This window comes from Rhinatrema bivittatum, unplaced genomic scaffold (assembly GCF_901001135.1).
Source record: "Rhinatrema bivittatum unplaced genomic scaffold, aRhiBiv1.1, whole genome shotgun sequence".
Classification (NCBI taxonomy): domain Eukaryota; kingdom Metazoa; phylum Chordata; class Amphibia; order Gymnophiona; family Rhinatrematidae; genus Rhinatrema; species Rhinatrema bivittatum.
In genome coordinates, this window is record NW_021820999.1 from 93,150 (window position 1) to 115,126 (window position 21,977).

At 47.2% G+C, this 21,977-nt stretch overlaps 1 long non-coding RNA gene across 1 annotated transcript; it reads right to left on the minus strand.

Annotated features, from left to right (window-relative positions):
- Positions 1–4,224: 4,224 nt before the first annotated feature.
- On the minus strand, positions 4,225–20,311 carry LOC115082358. The gene is made up of 3 exons (XR_003854146.1): positions 20,216–20,311; positions 11,577–11,650; positions 4,225–4,825 (listed from the first exon to the last, which is right to left on the minus strand). It is a non-coding gene; the product is annotated as an uncharacterized LOC115082358 (long non-coding RNA).
- Positions 20,312–21,977: the final 1,666 nt, after the last annotated feature.

Consider the following 21,977-nt stretch of genomic DNA (forward strand, 5'->3'; position numbering starts at 1 on the left):
CCATGACTGCTAAAACTAACCCCCACCAGTGGTGAAAGAACAGGCCTATTAGTGCTGTAGGAGCTGCATGAGATGCCTGGTGAAGGGAGAGTAGGATATGGGGCAGTATGTGCCGGGGGGCCATTACTTCACTATTTGGGCCGAACCATATTTGATCTTGTCCCTGATTGTGGATTGTGGCCCTCCTTTTTTTTTTTTTTTCTTTTTCTTCCACAATTTGCAGTCATCTTTATCCTGTGCCTGCCACTGTATCAAATTTTTAATAGTAAAATCTTTGTTTTTCTTATGAGGAGTGGGTGTTAGTAAAAGGCATCTTGCAACTCCTACTGTACTGTTGGTCAAGGCTGCATTCTTGGCTGTTTTATCTTGTCAAGTTTTGTTTTTTGGTTTTTTTTTTTTTTACTACTGCCAGCCCGAGAGGCAACGAGATAGCTTCCAGCAAAGCTTTAACAAAGGACCACTCCCAATCATTCCCCCATCCGCTGCCAAAAACTCTCTCACCTTCCACAATGCCCCTCAAGTGAGACACAATCCCCCTCCCCCGGTGAGAGGACCAGCCTCCAGCACCCCCCGACCGGACACACACACAGCACATTCAATCTGCAGCGAGCCTGCATTGACTCTAATTACAGACACTATACTATCATGCTATAGTTAATTCTTCTAATGCTATCTTAGTTAGGAGTTTATTAAATCTTCACCTCCTTTACTCTTTTCTATAATGACAAATATTAAGAAACATTTCTAACCTGGTCACAAAGAAAAAGGTGTCTGTAAGTTTTTGGAACCCATATGCTGGTACATGGGTTGTGCACAACTCATATAGGGGGTAATTTTCAAAGGAGTTACGCGCATAAATGTAACTACTATTGTAGCAATTTTCAAAAGCCATTTACTCACGTAAAGTGCACTTATGCGAATAAATCCTATGGACGATTCAATGGCATATATTGTAGCAATTTTCAAAAGCCCACTTACTCGAGTAAAGTGCATTTACATGCGTAAAACCCAGATTTACGCATGTAAATGCTTTTTAAAATCCGCCCCATAGTGTTTATTAACAGATGAAAATATATTTATATATATATATAATGTGAAGCAGTGAAAACTGTCAGGGGAACTAGAGCATCATTCATAAATTCTGCTCCCTGTGCAGACATTTTGTGATGGTAGTGAGAACTGTTTGGGGCGGATTTTCAGAGCCCTGCTCGCGTAAATCCGCCCAAAACCGGGCGGATTTACACGAGCAGGGCCCTGCGCGCCGGGAAGCCTATTTTACATAGGCCTCCCGGCGCGCGCAGAGCCCCGGGACTCGCGTAAGTCCCGGGGTTCTCGGAGGGGGGCGTGTCGGGGGCAGGCCCGGTCGTCGCGGCGTTTCGGGGGCGTGTCGGCAGCGTTTGGGGGCGGGTACAGGGGCGTGGCTACGGCCCGGGGGCGTGGCCGCACCCTCCGTACCCGCCCCCAGGTCGCGGCCCGGCGCGCAGGAGGCCTGCTGGCGCGCGGGGATTTACGCCTCCCGGAGGGAGGCGTAAATCCCCCAACAAAGGTAAGGGGGGGGTTTAGACAGGGCCGGGCGGGTGGGTTAGGTAGGGGAAGGGAGGGGAAGGTGAGGGGAGGGCAAAGGAAAGTTCCCTCCGAGGCCGCTCCGATTTCGGAGCGGCCTTGGAGGGAATGGGGTAGGCTGCGCGGCTCGGCGCGCGCCGGCTATACAAAATTCATAGCCTTGCGCGCGCCGATCCAGGATTTTAGTGGATACGCGCGGCTCCGCGCGTATCTACTAAAATCCAGCGTACTTTTGTTTGCGCCTGGAGCGCAAACAAAAGTAGGCTATTCGCGCGCCTTTTAAAATCCGCCCCTTTACCTCTAAGTAGCAGCAAAGCAATCCTGGGTTTGATTTTGTACAGGATTCGTCTGTAAATCAAAAACCTCTGCCTATTAGGGGTTAAAACAATTAAAATCCCTGGTACATGTGTTTACAATTCACAGATAGCAGCTACATATATCACAATCCTTAATTAATAATTTAAAAACCCAAACGTACCAGAGAAATGTTTTAGGGGTTAAATTGTTACACTGAGAAGCAGCCACTGTCCATCCCATAAATCAATCTTATAACTTAAATCAACAAGAACCAAACTAGATGCTTTCAATACAAAATGCAATATACCTCCTATGCCTATTGTATGGTCTTTTTAAGTTTTAGCCAAACACAAAAAAGACGAAGTTGAAAAAAATTTTTTTATCCACTGCTGTGCACACTCTTGTTAAATAAGAAAAATTTTCATTTAGTATAGAACCGCATCAGCAAGCCTGACGGCGGCAGTGCCAATCACTTGCCGCCCGGACTACTCGTCACTTGCGGTGTAAAGATGTTAAAGATGTTAAAGAGAGTATTAGGAAAAGAGTCTTTAAATATCAGCTGGTCCCTAACATTAAACTTCAAAAAGTTCACTTTTTGAAGTTCACTTTTTGAAGTTTAATGTTAGGGACCAGCTGATATTTAAAGACTCTTTTCCTAATACTCTCTTTAACATCTTTAACATCTTTACACCGCAAGTGACAAGTAGTCCGGGCGGCAAGTGATTGGCACTGCCGCCGTCAGGCTTGCTGATGCGGTTCTATACTAAATGAAAATTTTTCTTATTTAACAAGAGTGTGCACAGCAGTGGATAAAAATTTTTTTTCAACTTCGTCTTTTTTGTGTTTGGCTTTTGATTGATAAGACGAGTGCCGAAGTTCTTTGTTGCATTGTGTCTTTTTAAGTTTTAACCACATGTTAGCCAGCCAGAGAAGGCTGATGAAACCAATCTTTCTGAAAGAATTCTATTAAAGTACTTACTGTGACCTTTCAAGTGCTGGAATTGCCATAAAAATTGTAATGCATTACAGCAAAAATCAGACATAAATAAAAACCCAGATTGCAAACTACATTTTCCCTTTTTTATGTTCTTCTCTCAGCCTTGCCAGCAGGGCAAGGGTTTTAAACCATAGGCTAACTGGCACTGTTGTTAAATTTTCCTTGTATAGTTTTTTTTTTCCAGTACACATTTATTAACAAATATACAGATAAATAATTCACAATCACTTTGAATAAGTTCTCCTTAAGTAAAAATAGTCTGCAATGGGCGTCTCCAAAGTAGATAAAAAGAAATAGTGCATTTGACCAAAAAGAAATCTTTCAAACCTATCTACCATAGCAGAGATTTGAAGTTTGGCTAATATGCAGCAATACTTGCATAACACTTTTCTTAATAGATATATAGGCAGTTCTCAAAAATAGCCTGCATCATAAGACACCGTTTCCCTGTATGCAGGAGTTGTAGCTAATGCAGAGATTAAACAAACCATCTAATAGAATAAAAACCCTCTAGATTGTTACAGTGCTTGGTAAAAAATGAATTGTAAGGGACCCTTTGTTCTGGTATTTCTTTGCTGGGTAAATCTCCCATTTTTTTTTTCAAGTAGCAATCCTTTGTCGGATTACAGACACTCTCCTCTTGTATCACAAATACTCCATGTATGCAAGTGTTCCCATACTTATCCTAGCCGTTTTTAAGGCTAAATACCCAGGGAATTCACTACCCTGTATCCCAGTCCTAGACAATCCCAGAGAATTCGTCTCCCTGAATGTGGATTGCCCAGACTGTCCCAGCCTATTAACCTTAGGCTGTAAATCTAGGGATTTTACTTCCCTATAGTTCACCGGGCCCAGTATTTTTATCCAGAAGCCTAGCGCCCTGTCTGTTAGCAGCTGGCTTGTCTTTTTCTTAAGTTGCCGGCTGGAGCCCTGCGCCCTTAAGCAGCAGGCTGCCACTACCCAGTGCCCTATCTATTAAGCTACTGGCTTTATCAGGTACCTTTGTAATACTGAACGCTTTGTTATTCATAGGAACACCCAAGTCACTTAACAGTGCAAAAATTATGAGTAAACACATTTCCCTTAAAGGTCTCAATGTTAGTGCAATACAAATGGTACAGCACAAAAAACAAAGAGAAAAAGATTAAAAATACCTTCAGGGATCCTGTGTCCTGTTCAAATCAAGAGAGGGAATGGCTGTGCGTGTCCTATTCCAGGTGTCCTCTCCCCCGGCTCAGGCCAGGCCAGCATTCCCTTCTTTGATTCCCGGCCAATGCACCATCTGCAATAAAAAAGTTTACCAAGGACACAGAGGACAACATAGACAGTGTATTTCTTATGAATAATAGGCTTTATTTCTTATGCGCACAAGGAAGTCAGTAGTCTAAAGGACTGACTTAATTTGTGATTGAAAAGACTATCCTTAAGTACAGTTTGTATAGCAATTAAAAACAGCACTTCTTTGATTTAGGGTCACGAGGATCACAGAGAAACATTTGTTGAGACATTTGCTACTTCAAGCATTTTCCCAGCGCCCTGAGAAACTAACTAACCTTGAAGAGATCTACATTTTACAACACTTTTCCTGGAGAACATGCAACTTCAAAAGATACATCCTTTCTTCTTTTTATTTAGAGAAAGAGAGACAGAAAAGCAGAATGCCTTAATTTACAAGTCAGCAGTGCCCCCTGGACCTCAGATGGTGCATCTGTATTGAACAGATGGCCCCAATATTTCTTTACTATCGCATTTTGCAGCATGTAAGATGATTAATATTGGTTCTGTTACGTGGCCTGATCACAGCCCTGTATCGAGTGCCTTTTTATTATTACAAAAAGAGTCAGGATAGCAGTTTTCAAGATTAAATAATACTTAATTGAATAATTAACATATGTACAATTATATACAGATGATAATCATAATATATACAGGATTGCCTTAGGAAACAATTATCTTCAAAGCTGCAATCTACAAGAAAGAGAGACAGAAGAAAAAATTAGAATTAAAAGAGATGATTAAACAATTGGAGCTGCAACATAAGAGATGGCAATCCCCAAATTCTCAGAGAATGAGATGAACATAGAAAGAAAATTAGGTCTTACCTCCGTTAATTTTCGTTAATGTAGTACCAAGGATCAGTCCAGACTCCTGGGTTATGCCTCCGCACCAGCAGGTGGAAACAGAGCAAAACTTGACAAGCTCCACTATATATACCAGGGTGCCACCCTCAGCCTGTCAGTATTACTCAATGTCAAAGCAGTGGATATTCCCCACGTAACTAAACTATATACACAAAAAAACAACCAGGGAACCCCTCGGGCCACTTTCCCCAAGAAGAACCAGATCCAGAACAAATGGACCGAATGGACAATGCCTGTCAACTGCAACAAAAAAAACTTTTCCTCCACCACTGCGGACTCTCCGAACGTACTGAAGAAAAACGGGCGGGACTCTGGACTGATCCTTGGTACTACAGGAACGAAAATTAATGGAGGTAAGACCTTATTTTCTTTTCCCTGTATGTACTGGATCAGTCCAGACTCCTGGGATGTACCAGAGCTCACTACTTAGGGTGGGAAACGGAGAGGCACGCTCGCAAAACGCCCGCTCCAAAATTTCCCTCTCTGGGATCCCGCACAACCAATCTGTAATGACGCGCAAAAAGTGTGCAACGACTTCCAAGTTGCCGCCTGGCAGATCTCTAGCGGTGAGATCTGCTGACACTCCACCCAGGACGCCGCCTGAGACCGCGTAGAGTGTGCCTTCAGCCCTAAAGGTAGAGGCCGACCTGCCAAAAGATAAGCTGAATTGATGGTTTCTTTCAACCAGCGAGATATGGAGGTCTTGGATGCCATATTACCCTTTTTAGGACCGCCCCAAAGAACAAAGAGATGATCCGACGTCCGGAAGGCGTTTGTAACCTCACGGTAGCGCAAGAGAACCCTACGCACGTCCAACTTCCGCAGGTCCCTGGAGGACGCCTCCGAGCGATCTAGATAGGGGAAAGCTGGAAGATCTACTGACTGATTCAGATGAAATGCCGACACCACCTTGGGAAGGAAAGAAGGGACGGTCCAGAGGGAGACCTCAGACTCAGAAATCCGCAGGAAAGGCTCCCTACACGAAAGAGCCTGAAGTTCTGAGACCCTCCTGGCGGAGGTGATCGCCACCAGGAAGACCGCCTTCAACTTTAGATCCTTCAAAGTGGTCCTCTTCAATGGTTCAAAGGGGGACTTACATAAGGCCCTAAGCACCAAATTTAAACTCCAGGACGGACAAGGTGAAACGATTGGGGGACGCAAATGTGTGGGTCCCTTTAGAAAGCGTATCAGATCGGGATGGGAAGCTAAAGGTCGACCCTCCACGGAACCACGCAGACACCCCAGGGCCGCCACCTGAACCCACAAAGAACTACAGGACAGTCCCTTTGTCAGACCAGCCTGCGGGAAAGACAGGATCTCCAGAATGGTAGCCCGGGTAGGACGAACCGACCTAGTCATGCACCAGGATTCAAAGACCTTCCAAACTCGCATATAGGACAGAGTGCTACCACCACGTCCAAATATCCTTTTCCTTTCAGACAGTGCCTCCCAAAAGCCATGCTGCTAGACAAAAGTGATCCGCCTGATCGAAACAGATGGATCCCTGTGTAGGAGATTCGGTAGCAGCGGGAGTCAGAGTGGCACTTCCAATGACAGACTGACCAGGTCCGCAAACCATGGCCTCCGAGGCCACTCCGGAGCCACCAGGATAACCTCCAAGGGGTGATTCTCTATGCGACGCAGAACCTTTCCTATGAGGGGCCACGGGGGAAAGACATACAGGAGGACTGACTCTGGCCAGGGGAGGGCCAGGGCGTCTACCCCCTCCGCCCCTGTTTTTCTGCGGCGGGTGAAGAAACGAGGCGCCTTCGCATTCCAAAAGGTCGCCATCAAGTCCATGGCCGGGCGTCCCCATCTGTCGCATATGAGTTGGAATGCGACATCTGCCAGTTCCCACTCGCCCGGGTCGAGTTGATGACGGTTCAGGAAATCCGCCTGAACGTTGTGTACCCCTGCAATATGGGACGCGGCGATTTGGAGCAGATGCCTCTCCGCCCACTGGATTAGTAGCCGAGCTTCTAGGGCCACGGGACGGCTCCGGGTTCCCCCCTGCCGATTGATATAGGCTGTGGTCGCATTGTCCAAGATTCTGACCGACTTTCCCAGGACCAGGGGCAGAAATGCTCGCAAAGCCAGACGCACCGCCCTGGTCTCCAAGTGATTGATCAACCAATGTGACTCTGTCGCGGACCAGTGCCCCTGCACCGAGTGCCACATGCAGACCACTCCCCAACTGGAGAGACTCGCATCCGTAGTAACCAGCGTCCATTCCGGGGCCACAAGGGAAACCCCCCGGAGAAGCTTGTCCTTCCGTAACCACCATTGCAGACTGGAAAGCTCTATCGCCGTCAAGGGTAATGGGAGCTGGAACTGTTCGGAAACTGGCCTCCAGCGGGAGAGCAACGCCGCCTGCAAGAGACGCATGTGCGCGAAGGACCAAGGAACCAATTCCAACGTCAAAGCCATGGAGCCAATCAACTGTAAGTAGTCCCAGGCCATCGGCGGCCTCATCCGTAGAAGAACCTGGACCTGAGCTTGTAGCTTGAGGCAGCGATTCAGGGAGAGGAAGACCCTGCTGTGACGTGTGTCGAACAACGCCCCCAAAAACTCCAGGGATTGTGATGGTTGAAGATGACTCTTGGTCGTATTGACCACCCAGCCAAGAGAGCACAAGAGGTTCAGGACCCGTTGAACAGCTGACCGGCAGAGCTTCTCTGACTTGGCCCGAATCAACCAATCGTCCAGATACAGATGGACCAAGAGACCCTCCCGGCGCAGGTGGGCCGCCACCACCACTAGGATCTTGGTGAAGGTCCTGGGGGCTGTCGCGAGGCCGAAGGGGCAAGGCTTGAAACTGATAGTGTTTCCCCAGCACGAGGAATCAGATATTTCTGATGGTCCTTTCGGATCCGATGTGCAGGTACGCCTCTGTGAGATCCAGGGAGGCCAAAAACTCCCCAGCCAAACTGAGGCGATCACGGACCCCAGGGTCTCCATGCGGAAACGCGGGTTCCAAAGACACCGAATTGACCCCTGCAGATCGAGAATGGGACGGAAAGAGCCTTCTTTCTGTGGGCATGACAAAGTAGATGGAGTAATGTCCTCTTCGTTGCTCCGAGGCTGGGACTGGGACGATAGCCCCCAGCTCCTCCAACTGAAGGACCGCTTGCTTTTTGTCTGGGGTGTCTGCCAGGAGAGGGGAAAATATCTTGGGCGGGGAAGGTAAGCAAAATCTAAAGCGTAACTGTGTTGTATCACGGAAAGGACCCACCAGTCTGTTGTGATTGTGGTCCAGGCCTCGTGAAAGAGGGACAGCCTGCCCCTTATCTTTGGAACCGAGGGATGGACTGGCCGGACATCCTTGTGTTGACTTGTCGCTCGGCACGGCTGAGGAGGAGCCAGGCCTGCCGAAACCTCTCCCACGAAAGGACTGGGACTGGATGGAGCGAAAGGAAGGAGAAAGGAAGGAGAAGAAGAAGAACCAGGCCGAGAGGACCGAGGTTTCCGACTACTCCGGTACCGGGAGCGAGAAGAGAAAGATCCCTTGGAACGCGCCCTGTCCTCCGGCAGACAATAACCCCTCTTCTCTCCCAGTAGTTGAATCATATCGTGCAATTCCTTGCCAAACAGCAGCCTGCCCTTAAAAGGAAGAGAGCCCAGATGAGACTTGGAGGCCCCGTCTGCTGACCAGTTCCTCAGCAACAAGAGGCGTCTAGCCGAGACAGCGGACACCATGGCCCGAGCCGATGTTCTGAGGAGATCATGCAGGGCATCCGCACTATAGGCAACCACAGCCTCAAGACGCCCAGCCTGTCTAGCTTCCTCCTCAGAGAGACCTTCATTAGCTAGGAGCTGTTGGACCCAGCGGAGTCCTGCCCGAAGAGCGAAGTTACTGCAGATCGCCGCTCAGGCCCCCAGCGCCGATACTTCAAAGATCCTCTTCAATTGGATCTCCAATTTCCTATCCTGGAGATCCTTCAAGATCGTGGTACCCGTGACCGGAAATGGTCGTCTGCTTCGTCACCGCCAAAAACTGAAGCGTCCACCTTCGGTACCCTCAGCACCTCCAATGCTTCTTCCGGCAAGGGATTCAGCCTATCCATGGCCTTCGAGACCTTCAGGCCCAGATCCGGAGTATCCCATTCTCTATAAAGCAGATCAGTGGAGGAAGAAATGGAACGGGAATGTTGTGGGAGGACCACTCAGGCCCAACAACACTGGATCCATGGAGCCACCTCGAGACTCCCCAGGGGTTTCCAGTATCCCCAATTCCCCCAAATGGCGGGAATAAGAGGAGCTAACTTGTCCCGGCGGAAGAGGCGCAGCACCCTCGGGTCATCACCCTCCGAGGTCTGACCCTGGCGCGCTGAACCATGCGTGGAAACATCATCACCCTCTGCCCCCCTCAGGGGCGGGGATGGGGTCTCCCGATCCTCTAGGTCCTCTGAAGTGTCCGACGTGTTGACGGCAGGCCGTAGTGGGACAGCCCGTAGTGGATGTTTGGCCTTAGAGGGGCCCGGCAAGTCCTCCGTGCGTGGGCCTTCCGTGGGGCTGCCGGGGACCTCCTCACGGGCTCCTGCTGAGAGGAGCGCCTCTTGAGGGCCTTGCGGACTTTAAAAGCCCTATGCCTGGCCAGAATAAAAAACCGAGGAAAAGAGTTGCAGGAATCCGGGTCGGAAACATGACCCCTCCCCCGCCCCGCGGGGGAAACTGAACGAGAAGCGGGCCGCTGCAGCGAGAGGGGGGGGATCCCTGGCATTCTTCCCAGCAGGCCCAGAAAACTCTGAAGCCGAAGGTAAAATGGCGGGAGTTCCCTCGTCCCCGTTGACAGACTTCATCGCATGGCCTCAGACAATGTTCACAAAAATTATTGATATATTGTGGTTCTCTTCTAGGGTTGATATTCCAACCATCCTGCTATCCATTGATGCTGAGAAAGCATTTGATATGGTGCATTGGGATTTTTTATTTAAGGTCTTAGAAAAAATGCACTTTGGCCATTTGAATCTCACTATTTAATATAAGTTAGTGCTCTGAGGATATGTTACGATTGTAGACCCTTGGGCCGGTCGGAACAGAAGATGGTGCGCTGTGGAGGACCACGGCAAGCATCCCAACTGGAAGGCGGCTCGGAGGGCTCAGAGAAGGCTTCGACACTGAGACACGGTGGAGTCCTATGCGACCAAGGACTCGGCAAAGGCTGAAAGGACGGACGACGTTGGGCCCCGGTAACTGACGAGTCTTCACCCTGGAAGCCGGTACTCCCCCAGGAGGAGCTCGTAGGAGTCCAGCCGCTGGGACTTTTGGAGATTCACCCTGGAAGCCGGAGCCCCCCAGGAGGCGCCTGTAGGGGCCCGGCCGCTGGGACTTAGGTGAATCTTCTGGGCCAGCGAAGACCAAGAAGAAAGCTGAGTCGGAAGCCGGGAGTCGGAGGCGAAACCAAGCCAAGGATGAGGCAGAAGAGAGAGAGCCTGCGAGTGAGAAGCCTGTGTGTGCATGTTGTGTCTGTGGGAGAGAGAACCTGGGAGTGAGAAGACTGTGTGTGTGTGTTGAGTCTGTGGGAGTGAGAGCCTGGGAGTGAGAAACCTGTGTGTGAGTGTTGCAAACTGTGGGAGAGAGAGCCTAGGAGTGAGAAGCCCTGTGTGTGCGTGTTGTGTCTGTGGGAGAGAGAGCCTTGAAGTGAGAAGCTAAGGAGACAGAAATAACAACAAAACCTGCCTAACTATTCTCTCAAGCACCAAAGACCTTTCTATCCCTCCAAATTTTCCTATCCAAGCTAAGAGCTATGCACCCGTACCACCTGCTGGAAACAGAGAAATACTGACAGGCTGAGGGTGGCATCCTGGTATATATAGTGGAGCTTGTCAAGTTTGCTCTATTTCCACCTGCTGGTGCAGAGGCATAACCCAGGAGTCTGGACTGATCCGGTACGTACAGGGAATGGAGATTATCTAACTGTTTTATATGAAGAGATTCAATATATATATGATACAAGGCATCAGGATCATTTTGAATGGGGAAATAAGGCTAATAAGTTGCTAGCTTGGCAAATAAAACACAGCAGGCACAAATCAAATCCTAAAAATAAAAGATCAAAGGGGTGGGTTTTTAATATGAAAATGACTGGATCAGAGTTAAGTTTCCACAGTTGTATCAGGAATTGTATTCTGCTGACAATTCTATTACGGGGGAGCTATAGATCCGAATTTAGAGACTTTGATTTTACCCTGTATGTCGTAGAGGGGCAATGCTCAAAGATTAGAGATCTCGGGGTCCTTTTAGACCCTGAACTAAGTTTCAAAAGACATATTGCAAATAAAACAAAAGAGGGCTATCATAAACTACTGATACTTAGGAGACCAAAGCCATTATTAGATATAAAAGACTTTAGAACTGTGTTACAGGCACTAATATTTTCTTCCACGGATTATTGCAATGCAATATTGCTAGGCCTGCCCTACTCCACTCTACGCCCACTGCAAATACTACAAAATTCAGCCACAAGGATACTAACTGGAACAGGTAGAAAAGAACATATCACTCCTGTCTTGATGGAGCTGCACTGGTTGCCGATAGAACAGAGAATTTAAATATAAAGCGCTAAACATTTTACATACGCCGCAGAGAAACTTGAGATCTGCCAATAAAGGATGGCTTTCAATTCAATCTTTGGTATCCGCAAAACTAACATCTGAAAGAGAAAGAGCATTGTCATTAGCTGGGCCCAAAATATGGAACAATCTTCCAACTGAATTAAGATTGGAAACAAATGTGGCACAGTTCAAAAAAAAAATTAAAACTTGGCTGTACCAACAAACGTTTGAGGTGGAAAAAAGTAAGGCATGACAGGAATAACAAATGGTCAGTAAAACACAGCAGTGGCCATTGGAATTTTAAGCATGTAACAACTGAAAAGCAGGTGATTATCTACGTCCAATGCTAAACTGTAACCTTAATGATGTGAGAATGAAGTTGTTAGCCACTATAATCTTATTGATGATGTATTCTTTGAGTTAGAGCAGTGTTAAGCACTGTTTTTATTGTGAACTACTGTAAACCAATATGACGGTCATAACCAATACCGTATATAAAAAGTTTTAAATAAATAAAAATAAATTAGACAGGAAATAACGGGGCCTGAAATAACTGCAACTATCGTTTCTCTCAAAACCAATTTACGTCTCTGGCACTGGATAGTTTTACTGCGCAATTCTATAAAAACGTTTAAGGATTTAGTGCTCTCACCTTTATTAATGTTATAGAATTCCTTATTGCCTGATCCAGGTTTTAATGAATATAGCAGGTATCAAGGTGTTTCCTAAAGTGGGTAGACTACTTTATGCAGTTCTTTTAGACCAATCTCCCTGCTGAATCTGGATTTAACACTTTTAGCAAACATTTTAGCTACTCGTTTATCCTGGACAGGGCCGCCCATTGCCCCATCATGTGACAGGGGCTGTCCAAAAGCACCGGTAAATCCACAAGATGCGGGCAAAGGGCAGCCGATGCACCCCAGGAGCGTGAGGTAAATCCTGAGTCACCCACTAGACCACCAGGCAATTTTGGTGAGCACTTGGAAGGTTGGGAGGGGTCAGCTGTTTGGGAAGGCTTAATATTATAATAAATGGGAAGGGTTGGGGTGAGTCAGGGCATTTTTTTTAATGATAGAAAAAAACATTCTGGAGGTTCTGGAGTTGGAGAGATTTAGGTATCCTCAACTCCAGCACTGTCTTTACATCAGGTCATGCCTTTTCTCCTTATGAGGCTCTGTTTTAAGAAGTCCTAAAAAGGGTTGCTATCTAAAATATATGTAATGCTTTATTCTCACACAGTGATAAACTTAAGCACGTACAAAATTCAGAACAAGATGTGGGGGAGTTATTGATGAAGGTATTTGTCTGTGGCTAAGATTTCAATGTCCATGACTATTGTAGAAGCCAAAAGGAAAATTGGTTCTTACCTGTTAATTTTCGTTCCTGTAGTACCACGGATCAGTCCAGACTCCTGGGGTTTTGCCTCCCCTCAGCAGATGGAGGGAGACAGAGACGTTTTACACGGACTCCGCCTTATACCATGAGGTGCCATCTAGAGTCTGCCAGTAGTAAACTGTACCCAAGCAAAAAGGTTAAACCAGAACTTCACTTTAACCAAACTTTCCATAACCAAACTCCCCAGCCTAAGAGCAGAGGGAATGAAAAACATGTAACAGAATTAACGAAACTATGCCCATATTCTTGACCTGTAAAGGAGGGCATATAGTATAAAAAAACAGCTGATAGATGTTCAGAATATGAAAGAAACTGCTGGCCGAACGGAATTTCCATTTTCCCTTGGGAGGGACTCTGGACTGATCCGTGGTACTACAGGAACGAAAATTAGCAGGTAAGAAACCAATTTTCCTTTCCCTGTAAGTACCAGATCAGTCCAGACTCCTGGGATGTACCAAAGCTTTCCTAACCAGGGTGGGACTGAGAGAGTCCCGCTCAGAGTACACTGGCCCCGAAGGAACCGGGATATGGTGCTCAGGCATCTAGGCGATAATGTCTGGCAAAATTATACGTAGATTTCCACGTAGCTGCCCTACAAATTTCCTGTGGCAACATCTGTTGACATTCCGCCTAAGAGGCTGCTTGTGATTGAGTAGAATGAGCCCTAAGATCCACCGGGATTGTACGGCCCTGAGCAAGATATGCAGAAACAATAGCTTCCTTCAGCCAGCACGCAATAGTGGCCCTTGAAGCATTCTGACCTCTCCTGGGACCACTCCACAGGGCGAATACATGGTCCGAGTGACAGAAAATGTTCGTGACCTCCAAGTAATACAACAGCACCCATTTCACGTCCAACTTCTTTAGATCCCTAGACTCTGCAGTAGAAGAATCTAGGTCTGCAAAGGAAGGGAGCTCCACCAACTGATTCAAATGGAAAGAGGACACCACCTTCAGAGAAAGGAGGGAGCGTCTGCAAGGAAACTGGAGACTGGAAAATTGGGCATCCAAATGGCAGATGAATTTAATTGTGGATAAGTGCAAGGTGATGCATATAGGGAAAAATAACCCATGCTATAATTACACAATGTTGGGTTCCATAATAGGTGCTACAACCCAGAAAGAGATCTAGGTGTCATAGTGGATAACACATGGAAATCATCGGTTCAGTGTACTGCGGCAGTCAAAAAAGCAAACAGAATATTGGGAATTATTAGAAAGGGAATGGTGAATAAAACAGAAAATGTCATAATGCCTCTGTATCGCTCCATGGTGAGACCGCACCTTGAATACTGTGTACAATTCTGGTCGCCGCATCTCAAAAAAGATATAATTGCGATGAGGAAAGTACAGAGAAGGGCTACCAAAATGATAAGGGGAATGGAAACAGCTCCCCTATGAGGAAAGACTAAAGAGGTTAGGACTTTTCAGGTTGGAGAAGAGACGACTGAGGGGGGATATGATAGAGATGTTTAAAATCATGAGAGGTCTAGAATGGGTAGGATGTGAATCGATTATTTACTCTTTCGGATAGTAGAAAAGACTAGGGGGCACTCCATGAAGTTAGCATGGGGCACATTTAAAACTAATCGGAGAAAGTTCTTTTTTACTCAACGCACAATTAAACTCTGGAATTTGTTGCCAGAGGATGTGGTAGTGCAGTTAGAATAGCTGTGTTTAAAAAAGGATTGGATAAGTTCTTGGAGGAGAGTCCATTACCTGCTATAAGTTCACGTAGAGAATAGCCACTGCCATTAGCAATGGTAACATGGAATAGACTTAGTTTTTGGGTACTTGCCAGGTTCTTATGGCCTGGATTGGCAACTGTTGGAAACAGGATGCTGGGCTTGATGGACCCTTGGTCTGACCCAGTATGGCATTTTCTTATGTTCTTATGTTCTGAAATACGTAAGAGGGCTCCCTACAAGATAGGCCTGCAGTTCCGAAACCCGCCTCACAGAGGAAATAGCCAGGAGGAAAATGACCTTCAATGTCATATCCTTCAGGGTAGCTTGCTTCAACGGCTCGAAAGGTGCATTACTGTTGCGCCTTCCGTCGCAGACGGCTGTGCCTTCCAATGCTCACATTTCTCTTGCCTGGTTCAGTTCCATTAGGTAAGATGGCTGCCTCCGCTTCCACACGCCGACCTCTCTGGCGTCTCCGGACCAGCATGGGTGATTGCGTTCGCCATTTTCCTCCTGGGATCACATAGGGCATGCACGCACGCACGCACAGCCCCTTTCTTTACGTGCGTCATGGCGGGAACCTCGGGGCGTCTCCTCCGCATGATGTCACGAACTCCGGATATTTAAACTGCCATTGCTATACTAGCTATGAGTTAGCAAGGAATCCTTCCTGCTAAACTCTGCCTGCTACCAGATGCCTTCGCTCTGGGTACCCTCGCTCCGGAATGATTTAGGTATCCGCTCCTCGGGGGCCTTGCCTCGCTCCTACCTCTCGGGTTTCAGACACTTGCACTCATAGATTCAGGTGCTGGAGGAAATTTCATTTTAAAATGACTAGTAGAGCACCTGCCAATTCCCACTACTCCTACGGCTACTCCACTTCTGCTGTCATCCATACATGGTGAACCACTACCTGGAGACGTCTCTCTGATCACGCAGCCCATATGCCTTCGCACGGGGGCCTCACACACCAAGACCATCTCCTTCCTAGTCCTTGAGAAAGCCATTCACCCCATGGTGCTCAGCCTGCCTTGGCTGCAAGAACACACGCCCCAGTTCAACTGGACTACTAGGGAGCTTTCATAATGAGGATCTGTCTGCCACGACCAATGTCTATCAAGAGTTACACCTTTGCCATGTATGTCACCTACTCCATCACTACCTGGTCTACCTCTGCAATACACATCTTTTCAGGACATCTTCTCCAAGCAAGCAGCGGATGTTCTACCTCCACACAGAACCTTCGATTGTGCGATAAATCTCAAGCCTAACTCGGAGCATCCCAAGGGAAGGGTTTACCCCCTCTCACTATCAGAGGCTGAGGCCATGTCGGCCTATATCCAAGAAAACCTGCAAAAGGGCTTCATCAGATCTTCTAAATCCCCGGCAGGCATGGGGTTTTTTTGTTGGAAAGAAGGATGGTTCTCTTCACCCTTGTATTGATTACAGATATCTCAATGAAATTACCATCAAGGATCGCTACCTCTACTGCTGATAACCAAGTTGTTTAACAGACTCCAGGGGGCCAAAATCTTTACCAAGCTGGATTTAAAAAGGGCCTACAACCTGGTCCGAATCCATCACGGAGATGAGTGGAAAACAGCCTTTAACACCCGTGATGGTCACTTTGAGTAATTAGTCATGCCCTTCGGCTTGTGCAATGCACAGCGGTGTGTTTCAGAATATGATGAACAAAATTCTGCGAGACTTACTGTACCAGTGTGTGGTGGTATTTTTAGATGACATCCTGATTTTCTCTCAAGACCTTCAGACGCATCAGGCAGATGTGGTAAAGGTACTTCGAAGACTACGAGACAACCACCTCTATGCGAAGCTTGAGAAGTGCACTTTTCATTAGGAATCTGTACCTTTTTTAGGGTACATTGTTTCCAAAGATGGCTTTCAGATGGATCCCCAAAAGTTGAAAAGCATTCAAGAGTGGCGTCAGCCTAGGGGTTAAAAGCCTTATGCCATTTTCTTGGCTTCACAAGCTACTACCGTACGTTTATCGAACATTAATTCACCTTAACAGCACCACTCACAGCCATGACAGAAAAGAGTCCAATCCATCTCGATGGTCTGCTGAGGCTATAGCAGCCTTTCAAACTTCCAAGAGGCCTTCCAAAAAAAACCTTGCCTTCTCCACCCTGATCCTCGTCGCCCATTCATCGTCGAGGTCAACACTTCCGACGTCGACGTAGGAGCAGTACTGAGCCAGTACAGCAATACCAATGTCCTCCATCCTTGTTCATTCTTCTCACGGCGTTTCTCTCCAGCTGAGAAGAATTATGGAATTGGAGATAAAGAATTGTTAGCTATTAAACTGGCCTTCGAGAGAGGTGTCCCTTGTTGGAAGGTGCACAGCACCAAATAATAGTGTGTATCGATCATAAAAACCTGGAATATCTATGACATGCTCAACGCCTTAATCACCGACAGGCTAGGTGGTCGTTATTTTTCAAACAATTTGAATTTCTCCTCAAATACCATCCTGCAGAGAAGAACATTAGGGCAGATGCCCTTTCGCGCTCCTTTTCTCCTGAAGATGTACCCGATGAACCTCACCACATCATTAGTCCAGAAAGAATAGTGTTGGCAATAACTCAAGCGGTTCCCGCTGGGAAAATTGTGGTGCCTCAAGGAATGAGGAAGGAATTATTAAGATGGGCACATGACTCCTGTCTGGCCGGCCACCCTGGGCAACGCGTACACTAGCCATGCTCCATCATTTTTATTGGTGGCCTACTATGAAAACCGATGTCCAACCATACATAGCCTCCTGTGCAACCTGCGTGAGACAGAAGCCTCCTGCTGGACATCCCTGGGGTCTCCTTCAACCTCTGCCAGTACCTGAGGAACCATGGACGCAGATTGTGACCGACTTCGTGGTAGACTTGCCTCCTTCCGGTGAGAACAACACAATATGGGTGACCGTGGATCGCTTCTCGAAAATGGCACACTTTGTGGCACTGCCAGGTTTATCATCGCTGCTGAACTGGCCAAATTGTTTGTGAAGCACATCTTCCACCTCCATGGTATGCCCAAACACATCTTGTCAGATAGAGGCATTCAATTTACTGCAAACTTTTGGAGAGCTATTTGTCGAAAATTCAACATCTCCTTAGATCTAACTTCGGCCTATCACCCGCAATCCACTGGCAAAATGGAGACAATGAATCGGACACTCAAGCAATTTCTATGCTTATATGTGAACTCTAGACAAAGCGATTGGGCTGAATTACTTCCCTGGGCTGAGTTTGCCCTAAACTCGCATCCTGCTTCTGCAATGCGGTCAACCCCATTTCAAGTTGTGTATGGTCGTCAACCATTACCTCCACTACCTCTGCCACTGTCTGTGACTTCTCCAGCCGTCCAAACCACCGCAATGAAATTACAACTGGGAGACAAACTAAGGATCTGCTTCTCAAGGTAGGCCAATGGGCCAAGAAGACCTATGACGCCCAGCACAGGAAGGCACCCCAATTCCAACCAGGTGTTGTGAGTTTGACATGGTTGTGGACCCTTGGCTGCTATATAGATGACTCCTCCCATGGGGAGGGGCCCCGTGGGAAAATACAGCAGTAGGCTGATTCTTCAGTAAACAACACAGAGTAAGAAAATTTTATTAGAGAGCAATAGGGCAATGCCCGTGGAGAGGGCAGTCCTCTTCAGCCAAGGAGTTAACTCAGATGTCAGAGTTCAGTCCATGCACTGAGGAAGTAGTGCAGAGAAGGTCTCACCCGATGCTGGGAAGTGAGGGGTCTGGTAGTGGTCCATGGAGCAGGGTAGCCCGAGAACCCAGTCACAGATGACGAAGTCAGCAATGATAGATCCGGTAGTGGTCTGCGGAGCGGAGTATGCTGAGAATTTGTTCTGTGGTGAGACAAGGTATAAAGACTGTTCTTTAAATCGCCATTAGCAGTGGGTATCTGCATGAAGAAAATGATCAGATGCTGGATGTGCTGGACTAAAGTGACTGCCTTGAGACAGCCTTTTGGGCGAAACATTGGCTGATGTCGGCAAATATCATTGGGTAAATACAACGGATCAACACAGATAAGTTTGATAGAACTGTGTTTTCATAAACATTACATTACAAAATTGAGCAACATATTCAGTAATGATGTACACTAGAGTACTGGAATGCATATTGCATCGATTTTAAAGAAAATTGAAGAAAAAGCAAAGAAAATAGAAGAAAATAAGTTAATAAAAATTTGGTGGTAATTTTAGTAATAAACAGTGTGGAGGTTGGAGGTTTTTTAAACCGATGATTACAATTACCTCGTACATGTTATATGTTCTGGATAGAACAAACATGAGGCTCTGAGGTCTTTTCCTCCATTTTTGCAAATATCTGGGATGGCCACAAAATGTGCCATTTTTGAGAAGCGGTTGACGTTTACCCAAATTGTGTTGTTTCCACCAGAGGGTAGTAGGTCCACTACCTAATCGATCGCGATGTGTGTCCAGGGTTTTTCAGGAACCGGCAGAGGTTGTAGGAGACCCCAGGGGCGTCCGACAGGCGGTTTTTGTCTTGCACAGGTTGCACAGGAAGAAATATAAGCTTGTACGTCCTCCTTCATTGTAGGCCACCAATAGTAACGTTGGAGCATGGCGAGAGTACAGCTTTGCCCAGGATGGCCGGCCAGATGAGAGTCGTGTGCTTATTTAATCGCTATTGCAACAGTTGGTGATGATGTACTCTTGTGTATTGGTGTGACTGGTGTGTATGGTGTATGAATGCCTGTATGAGTGATTTGTTATTGTGGGCTGCAGAGGCAGCTATTCTGTGTTCTTTTCTCCATAAAATATAATGATGTAGAGTTTTTCTTTCTTACTTCTCACAACCACGCTCTCCACACTTTATAAGCATTAGGATTGTAGGTGCATATAATGAACTACCTTAGAATACCAAAAAGTCCTTCAATGTATCCACAATCAAAATGCTATACTTTTTAAAATGACCATCATACTCGGCTTCATCATTTAGTAATTCAACTTTTAAACTCAGCCGTCTATATAATCATCGGTCAATTTTTATCCGCATAAGTGTACAATAATGTCGTGTTTATCGCCAATGTGCCACTATATTTTCCTTCTTATTTTTTTTAAACGTTTTCACTTATTTATTTATTTATTTATTTCATTCTTTTTTATACTGGTATTAGTGGTTACATCATATCGGTTTACATCCAAACTGAGGTAGAAAGTACATCAAACAGGGACAGGGGAAGGGACGACAAGGAACAGTGGAGAAGGGTAACCGAAGACTGGCAAACAAGAGATCAGAACTTTAGTAATAACCTGTTAAACAATGAAACATAACTTAACAGATAAGTTCAAGTAGTGTATTGCTGCAGCAAGATGTTAAGACGCAGGGGATCTAATCTGGGTAAGCCTGTTTGAAAAGCCAGGTCTTTAATTTATTTTTGAATTTGATGGTGGAAGGCTCAAATCGGAGGTTTGTGGGTAGTGAGTTCCAGCGGGTGGGACCGGCAATGGAGAAGGCTCGGCCCCTCGTGGAGGAGAGATGTGCCTTCTTGAGAGATGGGATATGGAGAGTTCCTAATCTTATCTTACCTGAAACTTATCTGAAACGGGACCGTGTTTCGAACTGTATGTCCTTTCTCAAGGGCTCAAAACAGCGTCTGATAATAAACATTTGAAAAAAATATTTTTTAGAATCTTTTAAATACAGGCAACATTTCACAGGAGTATTGAACCTCCACCAATTTTTTAACGGGTACCTTGATACAATATTTCGTGCTTACTTGTGACATCTAAATTTCAGCGTTCTCCATGGCGGCGGCACTTTCCTTTTCCGGTCACTATCAAACGCTTCATGTTTATTTATACCCCTCTTGTCAATCTTAATTACAGCATTATTAAACCTGGAAACTAATTAATTATGAGACCTCTGAATGTTGCGGTCTCCGCCGCTTCCCTCCCTTAAACCCGCACTTACCGGCCTTCGTCGCTGGAGACGCCCCTTCGGTCCTCCCACGTGGTCCGAAGGCCGCCCCAGACTCGCTGCAGCCTCCATGGCTGGAACCGCGGCTTCCTTCGGGGCTGGGAACGCCCCCGCCGTCATCTGGGTCTTCGCAGCTGGAGGCCGCAAAAGTCCCGGTGTTTCCTGGCGGCTGGAGCCGCCCTCGGGGCCTCCTGCAGCGGCTGGAGCCGCTGCACTCGTCGGAGCCTGCATTCAGGCTTTCTCCTGCCTTCTCTGCTGCATCTGACACTGCCGACGTACAGACGCTGTGCAGGCCGCTGTCCAGGGTCCTGCACAGCCCTGCTCTCTCCTGTAGAGAGACGGGCGGCCGCGTCTCTCTACAGGATTTAAAGGGCCAGACACAGGAAGTGTCTGGGCTCCACCTGACCGTCCATTTCCTGCCTGAGCCCTATATAGGGCTGCTTCGCTCATTGTACTGTGCCTTGCAACGAGGTTCACTACTGGTTAGTAGTTCTAAGTTGCGCTACGTTTGTTCCACGTTCCTGACTTGACTTCAGCCTGTTCCTGACTCCGCTTCTGCCTGCCGCTGACCTCAGCCTGTTCCTGACTCCGCATCTGCCTGCCCCTGCCATTGACCTCAGCCTGTTCCTGACTTCGCTTCTGCCTGCCGCCTGCCATTGACTTCAGCCTGTTCCTGACTCCGCTTCTGCCTGCCGCCTGCCATTGACCTCAGCCTGTTCCTGCTCCGTTCTTGTTCAGCTTGCTTCAGCTCTCAGCTGGCTACATACTCGTTCCAACCTGCAGTCTACTCCAGCCCGGGCTTACTAACTCCACTTCAGCTCGCTCCAGTTTCCAGCTTGCTTCAGCCCTGCTGGCTTGTTCCCATCACCGGCTAGCTACAGTCTCCGCACCGCCCGCTGTCTGTCATCAGCCGGCCTCCGGCCTGTACAGCCGGTGCCTCTGCTACCAAGTATCCTTTGGACTTCCTCATGCCACAGACTCCGTTCCAGGTTCCCGCTTGCCGCAGAGACTCTGTCACTTCTTTGGACTGCCTTGTTCCCTAGCCCGGCCTAGTGCCTTTGCCCAAGTCCCAAGGTGCCAGAACCCTACGGGCTCCTCCTGGGGGGTTCCTGGTTCCCGGGTGAACACCTCAAGCCTCAGGCTCCGCCTCCCGGCCTACCCTGTCTCTCTGGGTGGGTCGGCCCAAGGGTCCACTACGCCAGCGGTACCAGGCCGCAACACTGAAAGCCATCAAATCAACTGACTAAATTGAATAGACGTACTTTTCTGCTGCAACGTTTGATCCTTTTAGTTGTATCGTTTCCCAATTATGGAATCATAGTTGTTCTTACTAATATAAAATGGATATCCTCCTCGCAGATTTTACAAATT